Source organism: Toxotes jaculatrix, chromosome 14, assembly GCF_017976425.1.
Source record: "Toxotes jaculatrix isolate fToxJac2 chromosome 14, fToxJac2.pri, whole genome shotgun sequence".
Lineage (NCBI taxonomy): Eukaryota > Metazoa > Chordata > Actinopteri > Toxotidae > Toxotes > Toxotes jaculatrix.
The window spans coordinates 11,549,799-11,563,982 of NC_054407.1; positions in this window are offsets into that span (position 1 = coordinate 11,549,799).

Here is a 14,184-nt window from a genome sequence, read left to right on the forward strand (position 1 = left end):
CCAAGTACACACTGTGGTTCATTTTTATCCTTTTTTTTTTTTTTGTTTCTGTTTTTCTTTCAGTCTTGAAATTGGTCCTGAGCTGATACATACTTGTTAAATAAAGTATTTTTATTCAAGTGCAGAGGAAATCAGAAAATCACATCTAGACCGGGATATTGCAAATCATGTTGAAACATTGCCTCACTTCTGTTTTTAGCATGCGCTGGCTCAAGCTTTCACTTGTGTTTTTCAGTCTCAAATAATGTGACATGCTTCTTTATTCAATACGACATAAGGGCGGATTGCCTGTTTATTACTCTAATGCTGTCAGAATTTTGGAACACATATCTGTTCTTTCTTTTATGATTAGATGAACAAGGATGAAATATGTTTTTGTCACTCTGTTCAACAATACGTACAATAAGATCAGATACATTTAATTAATTTAATTAACTGATACTTGTGTCTATTGATGCTTGTTTAAAAAAAGTCTATTTTGTGTGGGTCAGACCGAAACACTTCATCTTTGTCTGAACCATAATAAACTGGTTGCCCTGTAGCTCAGCCTGTGGTCTCAGATAGTGCAGCTTATTCACCGCTCTCCCTACCTGAGCCAGCCATGACATGTCAGGTAATAACTTTGTTTTCAGTGCAGCTCCAAACTAAATGGATTTAGAAAAAAAATGAAAGAAAGAACTTTTTATTCACCTTTGTTCACCTTCTCCCTCCCTCCATCTTTTCCTTTCTTGTCTACTCACTGCTCCTTTTTCGCTCAGAGAGAAATATCACCAATGACACTTTCATTAGGAATGATATTAGGGAAGAGAGGAATAGCAGTTAGCTGTGGCGCTAACTATGATGGCAATGCAATGTCGTTATCTCCTCTTCTGTGTGTGTGTGTGTGTGTGTGTGTGTGTAAGCGTGTGTGTGAGTGTGTGTGTGGGCGTGTGGGTGTTACTGAGAGTCTTATCAGTGGAAACAGACCTGGACGTGAGCAGGGTGGCGAGCAGGAGGAGGATGTGGATGGGGGGTGTTGGAGGAGGGATGGTGTAGAAAAGCAACAGTGAAATTGAAGGATAAGAAAAGAAATAGACTGGAAGCAGGCAGAGACGGTGGAGATGGACGATAGACACATGGAGGATATCAAAAAGGGATAATGCGTTGTGAACGAGGAGAGTGCGAGATAAAAGACAAAAAAGGAGGAGAGCAGGAGGGAAACAGGGAGCAGATGGGACGTGATCTGGGTGGAAAGTGGGAACGGGAGAGGGGGGACTGGGTGGAAGAAGAGAACAGAAGTTGGTTGAGGGAGATGATGCCTAAAAGGTGATAAGGAGGGCTGGGCAGGTGAGGCGAGACAGGCTTCAGAAATTAGGTTTTTGATGGACTGATCTTGTGTGCAGGTACCTCGAGGGTGGGCAGATGTCCCTATCTCTCACTTTTGGCTCTTGTCCAGAGTATTGCCATGTGGCTTAAAATTGGCCTAAAGGCTGTAGTATGCACTATGTCCAGTGTGTTCTGACACAGGGGATAAAGCAATGCTTGAAATTACATCGTCTGAGATTCTGAAGCTGTGTCCCAAATTGCTCCCCATTTGCTACCAAGTACTTGATTGCTCTCTGTGTCATTTTATTTGAGCATCTGAAATCTAAGTGTGCACGTACGGGGCAACGCCTGAACCTGCAATAAATGTTTTTTTGGTCACTCTGCGGCAGTACATTCACATGCTATCGCCTTATCACCCTAATAAAGTTGTTATGACGTGTTAACAGATTCCCTTTTACACCTCCAGCTGACACACAGCAGCATCAGCTTTCACTGAAGGTTGCATTTCTGGCAACCTGATGAATGCTCTTTCTCTTTTAGCTCTGTTTTTTGGTTCCTGGGAGAAAAGTCTGGCCCTTTAATAGCTAATTATGTTCAGGGGCTAATTGCTAACTTTGTCATTGTCTTTGGTGCTGGGCCAGACAGTTTTTAGAGAAAACAGCTGCCTGCTGCTGCTGCTGTCCTTACTTATTTTAACCCAAACCATGATCTTTCCCTGAACCTAACCAAGCTGTTTCTAATCTAACCAAACCTTGACAGTTCCATAAGCTTAACCATGTGTATACTATTGTAACCATGACAACAGAGGTTCAGTACACCTGCCACTGCAGTGGTGTTTTTTCAGATGCTCCTATAGTTTGTATCAGAGGGTAGGTAATTTGTTGGTTTGTTTGTTTATTTGTTTATTTGTCAGCAGGATTTTGCAAAAGGTACTGAACTAATTTGCACTAAACTTGGTGGAGGGATTTGCCAGGGAACAACCCATTGAATGTTGGTGCAGATCTGACATTTTCATATGCGGATCCAGCATTTCTAGCCTCGGTGGGGGTATGTGCTGTACTGAGTGCCATTCTACTTTTATCTGTTGTTAATATAAAAATATTTGCAGGGACAGGAGGACATCATTAACTTATCCTGTAGTGTAGTTTTTACCTAAAGCAAAATTGAAAATGTTATAGTTCTGTACCCCTGAAACAATTCGTGATTCCACGTACAAACAGCATAAAGCCTCAAACATGCTTCTGTTTCTTTTGTGTTGTGTGCAGGAAAATGTTCTGATCTAAACAACCAGAGTGATAACAAGTGCACATCTATCTTTTCCAGGCGCTGACTCCAAAAAACTGTAACTGTGATTTACTGTAGATCTCCCTATGGACTCTCAGCTTTTGCTACCATTCAAATGTATGCTCTCTTACATGAAGAATAGCATAATGTTTTAAGAACAAACTGGCTCTTCATCACACAGTTTCAGATGTGTGTCAGGAAGAAATAGTGTAGTCCAACTCAGAGTTGTTGTTACAGCCAACTGGATAAGTGCCCACATCCAGGCCTGACTTAAGATAATAATAACAACCAATAATACATCGCAAGTTCATTTACAGTGTAGTCTGCCAACTTGATGGTATGTACCACCGCCACTTACATTGTGGCTCAGTGTCACATTTACCAAACAATGTTCATGACTGTCTCCACTCAAAGTCCACTTATTCAGTTGTTATGGAGCTTTCAACCAAATCACTCTGTCATAAAACTGCAGATGTTCAGACTTTAATTTATTCTCAAGGGTTTTGACTTCTCTGCCATGTACATGATGTATTTTTCTACTTTGTGCTCATTGATATTATTGTTGTTTTCTACTTCGTGTTAATTTAACTAACATAAACTGATGGATTTTTTCAATGTTTTAAATGTTTTCCCCTTTTGACATTTTTTTCAGCATTTTATATATGAAAAGCACTATACAAATTGAGTTTGTGATTACCTGTTGTCTCTTGGTCTAAGATGCTACCATGCGATTGCGTTATCCCAAGTTCAATTCTGGCTTGGGACCCTTGTTGCATGTCACGTCATCCTCCTTGCTCTCCCTTTGTGTTTCCAGTCAACCTCTACTGTCATCTGTTGAAATAAAGGCAAAAGTGATTCAAAAAGTGTATTATTGTTACTATTAGTACAGAGAACTAAGAAGATATAGAGACAGAAAAAAATTTCAAGCCTAAAAAAATAGCATAAAAACAAATAATATAGCGACAAATCACAAAATGAAAAAAGTAAGTCATCTGTGTGCTTTTGTCCATTAATTCCTTATTTTAGACACACCAAACCTCTGTACGACAAGCTACGATTCTGAGGTCAATCATTTTGATCTTTGATTATCCAAAAACCAGTTTCCTGTGTCCCTGTGCAGAAAGGTTACATCTTTGCGGGAGCATGTTCCAGCTTTCACACATGGACCTATACCGACCTTCAGTACATGCAACTAATTTAACGCGTCTCTCCTTTACCTCAAACGGAACAGCTCTGTCATACCGACCAGCAGCCACGAGCAGTAAAAATGCTCCAAACTGGATGTAAATCTTCAGCATGGCACTGACACACTATGTGTGATACCATCAGTGAGGAAGGGGCAGTATCAGCGTTTTGCCCTACAAACACTCTGCAGCTATGCAGTGCCCTGAAGGCACTACAAACACACATTGCCTCACTCAGAAGCCACAGCAGGCAGCCAGAGCCAGAGTGTGTGTGAAGTCCAACAGAAAGTCACCATAAAAGCTTGGACAAAAAAAAAAAAAAAAGGCGAGGAGAGGGGAGATGAAAAGGAGTGTGGATTCTTTAACATTTTTAAAAAAGGGAGTGGGACATAGCTGAAGGGGAAAAGATACAGTGTAGTTTAGTGGCGATTGATAGAAAGGCAGAAAAAGACATTAAGAATAATCATATCTGGAAGGGAAAGACAGAGTGTGCGTCTGACAGAGATAGCTGGAGATAGCAAAATGATAGAGAGGGAGGAAGAGATTGTGTGTGTGTGTGTGTGTGTGTGTGTGTGTGTGTGTGTGTGTGTGTGTGTGTGTGTGTGTGTGTGTGTGTGTGTGAAAACGGTAACAACCCTGCAAAGTGGAGAGAGATGGAGTGAGTGTGTGAATTAAGAGATATGGAGATATGACAGGAGAGGCCTTGCAAAAATCAATACAGCTATGACTGGAGAGAGATAAAGTGGATTGAGGGAGAACTGGGGCAGGGGAAGAGAGAGAGAATGGTGACAATAAAGCTGAAAGAAGGGCAAAGGAGACGGAGGGAAGGGGTGAGAGAGGGAATGAGAGAATTAGGGGGGAGAAAGCGTGAGAGAGGGAGAGATAGAGAGAGAGGGTGTGATGAATATAAGAGAGTGGAGAATGATGTGAGAGGAGCTGTTGTTTGTCCTCAGGCTGCTCTCTTCGAGGAAGGACAAGGATGTGGGGGTGGTTAGCAACATTTACTGACACAAACTGTGAGCGTGTGTGTGTGCGTGTGTGTGTTCATTTTTCACAGCAACCAGCCACCAATAACATTATATAAGACTGATCAAAACAGAAGAAACCATGGCAACTGTACACTGTTCTTCACATAGAGAGAACACACAATATCAGGTGTGACAGTGCAATTACAGATGCTAAATATCTTCTCAGATTTCAACAAAAATCTGTCTTTAATAATCCACGCCTGATGTTATTTTTTGCCTTGAGAGGAGAGAAGAGCTCGCAGCCAAACAGGGAAGAGATGTTATTGTTATCGTGCCACTGTAGACCACAGGGCTCTTAGTCAGAAAATTCCTTACGGGAGCCCAGACAGTGACGGGCATAGCTGCTGGGAGATGAGCGCATTTCAGGCCTGAGACAGAGGCATGATGGACAGAAGATCAGGGCATCTGGGTCACTGTCCCAATCGATTCCCCGCTTCCAAAAACTCAGGCACGAGCCTCCAACGGCCGTCTGTATCCCCAGCTTAGGAGAGGATGAGGGGGGATAAATGGGGTAGCTCCAGAGAATGCTGTTTCTCTAGCTACAGCTTAAAAGCTCATTTACATCTGTTTCACCCTCACACTGGGCTAAACTGGGCCTTGGGTGGCCTAAATACCAGGTACGCGGTCAAAGACCCACCTGTCTCTGACCACAAGACTCTCAGACCATCAAGCCAGATTACTGATCATTTGCCATGTTACTGAGTATTTATTCTGTTCAGAGTGTGATAGATTTATAGCATGTGCAATGTGCCTTAAGCCTCGTCTGTGGGCATCAGGCTTTACCAGCCACATATACTGGTTTTCTATGGTTTGCAATGCACAGTTAGATATGATTAGATCTCTTCTGATCACTTCCAAACACACACAAACCACTTTAACTTAAATCTTCTGTTGGATTACCTTTTTTCTAGAATCTATTTTATAGTATAAATAATTTCTGAAATCACCAACCATCAACCACAAAATATTGTCTCCATTATTATTATTATTATTATTATTATTATTATATAATCAAAATTATTGTGGCATTTGCTTCCTGCCTCATCCTTCTAACAGACATTAGGGGCAAAATGACTTAAGGAATACACTGTGTGTGAGGCCATTTTGCCTCTAACACAGCAAGAGATTTAGAGGCACTGTTAGTTTCAGACTAAAGAAGAAAGGCTTGGCTGCTCCTTAATATTCATGTCGACTCTAATGGTCATGAGTCCTGCAGGGACCTGAGGGCCCTCATGCTGAAAACAGCAGCTTGAAAATGGAGTCAGCTAGCAGACCCACCGAGGCCTTTTTTCCAATAATTAAAACTTTACGATTAAGTCTAAAAATCACTTGAGACCAGTGCAGAGCGGAGAGCAGTAGAATGCTGCCTGGTGTGTGTTTAGATTTCATCAGTGGGACACATGAGGGGCCAAAAGAGAATAAATCTAGGAAATATTTTACCTTTCACATTTAAAATTTTCCAGCTTGAAATATGTAATACTATGTAATAATGGTGTGCATGGAGCGTTGGTGGGTCGATGGTGGGGCTGTGGCTGATTGCCTACCATCTCACCATCACCTGCTGATATAATACTGTTATCTAAAATGTGGCGGCAATAAACAGAAGGCAGAAGGCATCCTCCCTGTGAAGCAACAGTCTCCATTCAAAGCCAATAACAGGGCATCTGTCACAGTTGGTCATGCAATATTCCATCACATAGTCGCTCCAGACCATGTGGGTTATAGGCAAATTCTGGGTAACTAACCAAGCATTTTATTACAGTATGTTGTCTTTCTGTGTTTGGATTTCAAAAGCAATAATGGTGCTGAGGATGTGCCACAGAGCTCCATGCAGTCTTCTATTTTAAATAAAATACTTTTGATTGAGGTGTAATTTGTGAAAGTGGGGAATTTACCATGAATTCACAGACGTGTTTTACATTACATTTGTTACCCTGGACAGGTGGCCATCTGACACAACATATATATATATAAAAACAACCATTCACACTCACATCCACACCTATAAACAAATATGTCATGGCAATGTCAGCTTGTCAGTCTGTCCCACTCTTTTGCCTTGCCTCACAACTACTGGGTGAATTGCAATGAAATTTGCAACAGACATTTATCATCCCAAAAAGATGGCGACTAATGACTTAGGTAACGTACAGGACTTTGATCATAATGGTAACAATGATAATGATGAGGTTAAGGTTGTGGAACAGTCTGGATTTGGTTGAAGAAAAGATCATGGTTTGCAAGCATGGCTAAAGACTCTCTAATAAGAACTTTAACAACATATTCAAACAATCCTAGTGGTTTTACAAATGATTAACAAAAAGGTACCTAATATAAATATGTTTATTTTTCCACAAAATTATCCATAAACATATAAGATAACAGCCCAGAAGTGAGCAGCTAAAAAAGCAGAGACAGAAGAACTTGTCTGTGTAATCGTTGCTTTTTTTGGAAACTGAAAGAAAGAGGTTGATCAGTGCATTTTAACTGGTCCTGTGTCATTACAATCTATTGTCACTCTCTTGTGTTTTCTACTCACTTCACAATAGGTTTGATTGTACTGTGTCATACTGAGTGGGAGCCCAGGTGTGCATTGCACCTATTGTGTCTGGTGCTGAATTGTATTTATGAATATCATCATACTGGGAAGACAAAGGAACAACTGTTGAACAGTCACCTTCTCTCCTCTGCTATAAGAGCTATTCTCATATTTCATGATACCAACTTCACTAGATGAAAAGCTGGCACACAGAGATAATCTTTACTTTTTTCACACACTTTAAACTTAATTTTTCAATTCATAAAAAGACAAACATAAAGTACAATCATTTATGCACGTACTCATTGTCATTGCCTTCCATTTTCTGTTCATCATAACGTCTCCGATAGACGGGAGCGGAGCCTGGAGGAGTCCCTGTGCATGCTGGCTAGGGATGAGAAGAAAAAAAAAAGATGAGTCAATTAATGGGAAGCAGCAAGAATAATGGCTTGTGACATGTGGGGTGAAGTGTGAGGATCACATATTGTCACTGCAGATGCGCAAACACAAAAACACAATTACTGTGGCCGTTCATCTCTCGCGGTGTGTTACAGACTCTGCAGTTTGTGTGCATCTGCGTGTGTGTTTGTGCGCTTCATCTGATGATCTTTGAAAATGTTTTGTGGCATGTGGAAGGCCAGAGGACACAGCACTGAATCATATTGGTTGCTCCTCATATTAGAGTCTCTTGTTTTCTTTTTTTCACGTGACAAGACGTATCTTATACCTGAGGCTGCTCTCACCTTCCTGTTATTGTGGAGTTTCATTTTCTCACAGCATCGATCTGATTTGGACCACAGATGTGGAGGAGAAAGAGAGAGAGAAGAGAAAGAGAGAGAGAAGAGAGAGAGAGAGAGTGGGGGAGTTGTTGATCTTCTTTGAGTCTGTGAGTGCCAAAGCATTATCTGCTTCTTAGAGGGTGTTGTTGTTCAGAAGCAGCCGGCTGGAGAGCCGTGCCTTCTGTACCTAATCGGAACTGAGAGCGTGACGCCCCGATTAAAAACCCTATGAAAGCACTCATACACACACACACACAAACTTGTTTCAGCGTCCCCTTGGGGTACACCCCGAGACATGATGCATTCCGTAAGCCTCTCACCCTAACCTTGACCCTTACCCTAGCCTAAACCTAATTCAAACCTAAAGCATAAAACCAAGTCTTAACCCTCAAAAAGCAGTCTCCACCTTCAATGTTTGTCCCCATAGTGACAAGTCCCCATGGGTTAGCGTGCATTCAGGTTTAAGTCCCAGCCAGGACATAAAAACAAGCCCAAACACTGACACATGCACACATATACACACCCACACACACTTATATCTTTGTGAGGACACTCATTGACATAATGCATTCTCTAGCCTAAACTAAATGCCAAAAGCCAAACTCTTACCCTGACCTAAACCTATTTCTAACCTGTACCCTAAAACCAACCCTTTGAAGTTGTGAGGACTGACCAAAATGTCCTCACTCCTTAAGGTCTATGCTCAGTTGGGTCCTCACAAAGCTAGAGCTGCAAGTGCACACACACACACATACACACACTCTATTCACATCTGCTTTGAAAACACAAAACCTCTCTCTCAAATTCCAAACCTTCCAATCCTTTAATTTGTTCACACATCTACACAAAACCACATTCTTTTGGAGCTGCACAGAAAAGTCTCTGATATATCACATAGAAATTAAAGTGTAATCAGAAGTGCATATGGGTGGGCGTGTTTAGCTAAGTGAAAAGAATGAATTTCATGTGCCAGGAACCATGGGGATGGTGTGCACCGTGCAAAATCAAGAATAAGGTCCAATATCACACTGTGAAGGTTAACACAGACACACATTAGTGCATGCTGTGGCTGTAGTTTGATGTTGCTGGTGTGAATCACAAAGAAGCTGGGATAATCTTTGTGGCTCCAGAAAACAAGAAACACAGATAAAGCTTCATTTTATTGGTCCCATGTTTTCCCAGAAAAGGAATTCCAGGAAAGGACTGGTATTTGTAATTATTTTGCATTAATTATTGTGAAATTGTTGAGTCATTACACTTCCATTATTTATTCAGTTTACCGCAGGTCAACCGATAATGCAAAAATGTGGAATTTGTCCATAAGCAAGCATATGCGATTTTTATCCAACAACTGACAGAAGTTTTTTCTGGTCTGAGGCAACTACTAGAAGGACAACATTTGTCTGTGCTGACAAATAAATTGGTTTTATGAGGTGACAATGTTTGATTAGGTTTAGGCACAAAGACGACTTTGTTATGTTTAGGGAAACTTTGTTGGCTTGGGTTAAAATAAAAGTACTTTGTTTAGGTTAGGGGAGTCCTGTTGTCATGGTTACAACAATAAACACTTGTTAAGGTTCAGGAACGACTATGGTCATGAGTCAGTAGGAAAACAGAGTTAGTAGGAAACTGGAACTGAACTTTAATCACCAATGTTTTGTTCGCAGAGCCATCCATCCGGACCTCTGCCTTAAGTGGACTTTGTCCCTCCATAATAACATCACCTTACATTTTCTCTTTCTCCAGTAATAATTTTTCCAGCTGCTGAAGGGTTTTGTCACGTAAATGTAAATATATGTAATATGCTTTGGAGCCTGTGCTGAAATGATAGATTCTGTTGTTTGACTTGAGAGGACAGTTTCAAAGACGTTCTTATATTCAGGCTTAAACAGTAGTTCTCCATAAAATTACATGTTCATGACTAAGTAAGCAACTGTTACATTTTTTGTTATCAGGACTACGTAGTGTGGTTTCATCAGATTTAATTTACAGTTTCATCTCCATGGCAACATAAGAAAACAACCAACCTAAGGGTGTAGTCGCACCAGAAAGTGGTGCAGCTACATCTTTGTAAAGCTCTAGATGCTTGTTGACATAGTGACTACTTGCAGTAGCAGATGAATAATGGTTCACTTTGGCAAAGATATTGTGTTCATATAAGACTTAGATTACTCATAGTAAGAGGCTGATTGAGAAAATCTGCTTTTTTATAGCCCTTAAATTAACATTTAACTTTATTCCCTTTTAAAAACTGCAGCAGATGTTTCCAAAAAATGCTTTGTGGCAGAGATGGGTGTATTGGGCAGTTTCCAAGTGTAAAGTTGAAGCAGATGTCAAACCAAGCTCAGTAAGCCCTTAGAGCCTCTAGATTAAGGTTTAACAAATAAAGGTTTAAGATAGATAAAGGTTTAACAAATGCCAATACAGACACACACACACACACACACAATGATGGCTGTGGATATAACTACATGTAGTGAGCTGTTAGCGAAGGACTAGGCAGTTATTAATCTTTCACCTTCATCACTCTGCTACCTCTCTGTTTCAGTGGGTCTCTCTCTCTCCTCACTCTAACCTTTCATTCACTGCCCTCCTCCCAGTTTTGAGGCTCTTGAGCCTGTGGTCATGAGTACTGACTTATTATGTATGCATAAAAAGAGAGGAGGAGGAGAGGGAGAATTTTAATTAATTTCCATGTCTATATCACCCTCCATCCACCTGCTCTATAGTCCTAGCAAGCAGAATGTAACCTGGAGTCAAGCCCGAGCCTCCATAGGAGAATTGCAATTATTTTTTCAAAGTCCTTATCACGCCTCAAAACCACATCCATCCACCCGAGTTCTCTCTTTTAAAGAATTCATCCAGAAAATAAGGGCTGAGCTCAGATACTCTTTTCATCAGCCCCTCAGCTTAAACTTCCCCATATAAACATTTTCACACCTCAGCGTTTTCCAGCGTGCCAACATTTTCCATTTAGTCCTACACAGCGCTGGTGGCTGCAGTAGTCAGGGATTGAAAAATCATACATGCTTTAAAAGATTAAGTTAACTACAAATCGTGAACATTGTAAATTACAGGGGCTACCATTTTCCAAGATCCTACATTGGTGCCCATTATTGTAATGACTCTGTTTTGTTTAATCTGGTTATGAACGTATTTATTTATGGGTGCTTTTTTGGCTAATATAGAGTACTGTGACAAGAACACAAGTATAATGTGAATTAAGTTGTTTCCTTCCAATTATGGAAAAGCTTAAGCTTGTTGCTGGCACAGGGCTCAGGTGTAGCTCAGGAGTTAGAGTGGGATGTCTATTAATTGTAGGGTTGATGGTACAGTCATAGTTTTGGGTGGTTGATCTGTGGCTCCACCCATCCTGTCCTAGCTTGCTGAAATGTTCTCAAGGAAGAGAGCGAACCCAAAACTTGCTTTGGACAAAAGATAAGATAAGATAACACTTTGTTGATCCCATTCTTAGGCAGCTCACAAGCAAAAGAAAAGAAAAGTGCAGAAAAACAAGAAGTGTGCATGCAATTCAAGTACAAAAGTCTCTGCGTTGATGTTTCTAGTATCCAAGAATTACATCTACATTGTCTGGATGAGTATGCAAAATCCTGGATTGCATTCACTACCAAAATTAAAGTGTTAAAATTCTCAGTTTCTGCAATATCTGCACATGTCAACTGGGTTTTGTTAAAACTGGAAAAGTTGGGAAGAGAAACAATTGTGGTCGTGACCAACAATCTAGAGTATGATTAAAGTTAGGCAACTAAAACAGTAGGTTGTGGTTAATAAAAACACCAGCGTTAATTGCAGGTTGGTAATGGGAAGTGAACTCGCCCGTCCACCACCCCGACCTTCACATCATTACTTTCCGCCTCACCACATAAGGCACACTACTTCCTGCACTGTTACCGAACCCTGACAATGGATGTAAATTGTGTGGTGCAGAATCATCTAATGTGGATGCAATTCTGAGGGATCATGGACTGACTCGTTTACACGGTCTCGAGTATTGAGTATTTTGCCAGTTAGTTTTCAGACTGTTGTTAAATGAGTGGAAGCCAGCAGCTGTGTGGAAGTATAGGAAGGTATATTCAATTTGGAGCTGATAGTCTGCAAACACGTATAACCACTGGTATTGATTTCCAAAACGTTTTCTCAAGGGCAGTCCAGTAGAACATGTTGCAATGGTGAGAAGTTTTCTTAATTCAGCTCTGCCGCCCACACTTTCCAGAACTCCACTCACCTTTAGACCTTCACTGCTGCCCTGCATTAACTTTAAGAACACAAGGTTAACCTTTTCTGCTATGACAAATCACAAGTACAATGCAATTACACTGTGCTCTATCCCACATGGACATATCGGCACATTTCTCCTCTGAAACAAGTAGAAACCAATTGCTTCATTAACAGACTTCCTATTTCCTGCTGCCCCACTTCCTGTCCTTGTCCTGCCTTTCCCCTACCAGGATGTCCGATCTGCATGAGGGGAGAAAAGACGGCACATTAATCACCAACAGCACTACTTGCAGCTCCCCAGACAGTCTCTGAAACACACACACAGATAAAAACATTAAAGATACTGAACCTCACACACTCTTGAGCTCTCCAAGCCCCCAGAAAAGGGATGCAGCTCCATGCTGTTTAAGCACTTGGGGCATCTCACAGGGTTTAGAGGAGGAAGGCTTAGAGCCAGGTTGGAGGAGGTCAGGGAGAAGGACACGGAGGGATGAAACGGAGAAAGAAAAGATCCTGGAAAGGAGGAAAGTGAAAGGTGGGAACTGGAGCAGCAGAGGGAGAGATTAACTGGCCTGAAAGGGGGAGGTCTAAATGAGAATATATAAAGCGTGAAGTAGAGGAGGATTGACAAGTGAGTGGGTAGAAGTGAAGGAAAAATGGAAGCTTTGGCAGAAATACAGTATGAAATTGGTTGCAGAATTAGTGTGCATTTGGAGACACGATGGCGGAGAGGCCAGAAAATGAAAGGATTGTGCAAAGAGGATAAAGGAGAAGGAAGGTGGGAGAGTGCTGAGGCTTTTGGTGGTTACCTCCGTTCACCTCAGACTGAAAAATTTATCCTCTGCTATAGGCAAAGCCACACACCCACATCTAGCTCTTTCTCTGTCTCTGACATACTCGCATACACATGAGGCAGGATGCAGATCACTGGACCTGTGGACTCCAACATGGAGCCCGTGCCACCACACTTTTTCTTCCTGTCTTTGTCTATCTCTGTCCTCGCTCTATAGCTGAAGTGAACTCAGGCCTGAAACACGGAGAGATTATTCCAGCACACTGCAGTTTATTACACCAGAACCATGCTCTGCTGCAGATTCATCCAGTGAAGAGCATGGCCGATACACTGCACAGGCCCTCGCCACTCTTCTCATTGTTGTTTTCCCTCTTGTAATGATTTCATATAAAGATTTTGGAATAGAAGTCTAATCCTAGTTTTCCAATGCCCTCAGGGAGCCTAAGGTCAGCATACCTTTCCATAAACAGAGGTAGGTAGGTACTAACAGCTGGCACGCTGACTGCACCATGAGCTCAGTGATGTGATGTAATGCAGCATTATAGTTTTTCTATGTACTTTAAATAGCCTGCTGCAGCAGTGCAGTAGAGAGCTATGGTATGTATGGCCTCCATAAGAACATGTATGGGGAGATCTGTAGTTCATTAATAGCACTCATAGCACACACAGTTCCCATAATGCAACTTGACAGCACCTTTTGCTACATCCTCCCTGCTGTGCCTTTGGAATTCTACACCCCAGTCTGTGATCCATGCTCTCTGCTATGAGTTTGAGATCTCTAAGTCAAGCCAAGATAACCCTGATGACCTCCCCATGACGTCCTCAGGGTTATTTTCACAGACTTGACAAAGCTCCCTTCACTGCAACAAAGGATATAACATGACTGTTTTCACATGCTCACCGACAGGGACAAAAAAAAAGTTTCCTTATCCATTTAGGTTCCTTGATGTGCATGTTTGTGTAGTCAGTGCGTGCGTGTGTACAGGGGGTTCTTTAAGTGTGTATGTGTGGAAGCAGCAATGTGTGCAGTGAT